Raw genomic sequence first — 3,077 nt, 5'->3', positions numbered from 1 at the left:
AAAGCACCTGTAAAACATTCCACGCACAGCCCATGCCACCTCTCCACCGTCTCCCCTGTGTGCGTACTTCATCTTTGCAAGCGCAAAACTGTGCCTGGGCAAGAGTGAGCTGAAACTGAAGGAAACATGAAGAAACATGGACTGGAGGAGAAAGCAAGGGGGAGGTTGGGGAGGGAGTGTCCAACCATCAGTCCATGGGGATGAGAGTTTGAGTAGTTTTATGTGCCTTTTTGTTTTTGTAAAAGGAAACTAAAGATTTTATATGTGGATTTTTACAAATAAAGACGGATTATAAGAGGATGCCCCCACATGGTCTTAGGTGGATGTTTTTCTCAAAGCAAAAACTGGTCAGAGCAGCTTTACCTCCCTGTTTAGGGTGTGGTGGTGACAACATGGGTTAGCCCCTGGCTTCCCATTTTTGTAGGAGGGAAAGAGACCTTGTGCTTGACCCAGAAACAACAGCATATGCAGTTCTTAAAAGCCCTAATGCATCCCACTCTGTAGCTCAGTGCCTAATATGACAAACTGCTTGCAAGCACTTGCATTTCAAAGCCTAAAGCTCGGAGAGCTTGCCGATCTCTAACTATGCATCTTGGCTACTTTCTCCAAATGTACCATTGAGTGGAGAGAAGGGCTGGTGGCTGGATGTCTACTCTGGCCTGCCTTAAGAGGCTGTGATTTGCTTGGGGGATTCTAAATGAGATCAGGCTTCCACTGAATGTCACTTGGATCTAAGCATCCTTATTCTCAAAGTTCTGATACTGATTTTTTCCTGCGTGCTTTGCCTAGCAAGGGATAGTGTTTCCTGGTGTCCCCTGTGCATGCACATACTTCCACTGTGGTATTTGCCCCATCCTGATACTGACTTGTGCCTGCTGTGGAGTGAAGACGGAGGCTGATCATGTGTACAGGATCCTTATACATCTTCTGCTTTTGAGAAGGGCATTGCTGTTGTCTGGGCTCCAAGTTGTTTCTGTGGGCTGAATATCTAGCCATTCACTGTATGTTTTCATTTACTGTTTAATGCTTGTATGGTTCACTTCTGAGAACTTGGTGGGAGAGCTGGAATTTTGCATGTGAACAGTTACCATGAAGTCCTAACGTCATGCTCCTAGTGCTGTTGTGCTAAAGCCATCTGGGAAGACTTCAGGCCCTTGGTCCTGTTCCTGAACTGGTGGTCTGTATCACTCTTAGATGTGTCTGCCTCTACAAAGTTTCACTCTAAACTACAGCACTGAAAGGATCTACTGTTAGAACTCCATGTTGTCATCCCTTCTTCCTTGTTACTATTTTTTTGAAGGTGTTATTTTACAGCCAAGTCACTTCTCTCATGTACTGAACAATATGAACTCAAATAGCAAAGAGAGCACTAGGGAGGGGAAAAAATGAGAGACTGAGAGTGGCAGCTGTTTTAACTTGTCTTGGACACTTTAATGTGGAACCCCCAGTTGGAGATCATTAAAAAAATAATAAAAAAGTCTTCCAATTCTTGGAGTCTGCCCATGCTAACAGTTGAATTGTTCCAACTGGACTTGAGGTGATCCTGGCTGGGAAGGGGAGAAGAGGAGTTGTGTTAAGGGAGGAAGGAAGAAGGTGGGTTGAATTTTACGGAATCTGATGATGATGGAACAGTGATGCAGAAATGAAACTTGTTCTGCCTTATATGTGACACTTGAACTTTCTGACTAGTGCCATGAAGTTACAAAATCACCCTTGCTTTGTCTGATGCATGGAAAAAAATAAAAGGAAGCTGTTCTTCCCCCTGGCATTTCAGCTTTAAGCTGCCTTAGCAGTGGCATGCTCACTAGAAGAAAAGGTGTAGAAGGACCCCTGAAGGTCCAACTGCCTGCTCAAGGCACAGCCGTTTTCAAAGCATGGTCAGGTTGCTGATGGCCTTGCTGAGCTGAGATCTGAATACCTGCAGGAAGGATGAGGGGTCCCACAGCTCTGAGCATCTATGCCAGGGCTGAACCTGCACCCAGCAAGCCCACATGGTTCCTTGCTGGGCTGTCCTTGTGCTGTAGTGTAGCTGAGGCTTCTCTGCAGCTAGTTCCAAGCCATGTCCTGCAGGAACGCTTCTTGGCTATCCTTGACACCCTGGAGTGTCTCAGGATGTCCTCACCTGGACACACCAGTCCAGGAACGTCTCTTGGATTTCATGCTGTCACTTGCCAATCTGGTTGCCATCTCCTGAGAGAAACCTGTTCTGAAGCCAAGCTTGGAGCAAGGAAAGCTTCACCATGCTATGTCTGCTTTAACATCCTTATCCAGATAAGGGACTGAGGAAGCTGTGACTGAGGCAAACTGGGCTCTGATGCTTGGGGAAGAGAGTGGATAGCCAGGGCTGGGGTGGTGGTGAAGGCAGCATGGGATGTTTTATATTGGCTCTAGATGTTGGTTAATATTTACAAACTAAGCAGTACCCAGTAAAGACTGAAGTTATTAAATGGTGCCAAAGGTGGAGTAGAAGATTTGGGCTAAAAAAGGTGCAGATTTTTGTAATAAGTGACCTGTACACATTCTTCATACCACTTCAGAGACCGGGTCCTGGGAGGTCATGAAACTGTGTGAACAAGGCCAGGCAAAACTTCCTTCCCTCTTCCCTCTTCCCGTCATGGTGCCGAAGTGGAACAACCATCTAAATGCAAGTTCATTTCAGCAGTTTTCCCAGTGCTGACACAGCCATAGTAACAGTATTTGCTCTGTTCTTCTTGTGTCTACAGAGCCAGCATCACTTGCATGGGACTGTGTAGCTGCTGCCAAGCCACAGGCAGAGGTACGGCATGGCTCTGTGCTGAGCAGAGCAGCATTGGGGCTGCAACACTTGCACTCACCTGTCAGTCTGCTCCAAGGGTTTCACGCCACCAGGATGTTCAAACTCCCAGTGCCAGGTTCTTCAAGCCTTTAGAAAGACTTCCTGACCAGCATCACTTTACACAAAGAATGAATGAAGGGCATGACGGTGATTTCTTGCCATGGATGGCGGATCTTTGGGCTTTTGGCCATCTGATGCCTAAACTGTGGTTCTCCTGAAGAAGAGTGCTAACTTTGCTCACATGCTGAGTTGAGTCCATGCT

This window comes from Nesoenas mayeri (genome assembly GCF_963082525.1).
Source record: "Nesoenas mayeri genome assembly, chromosome: 1".
NCBI lineage: Eukaryota > Metazoa > Chordata > Aves > Columbiformes > Columbidae > Nesoenas > Nesoenas mayeri.
Note: the sequence above shows the minus strand (reverse complement) of the source record.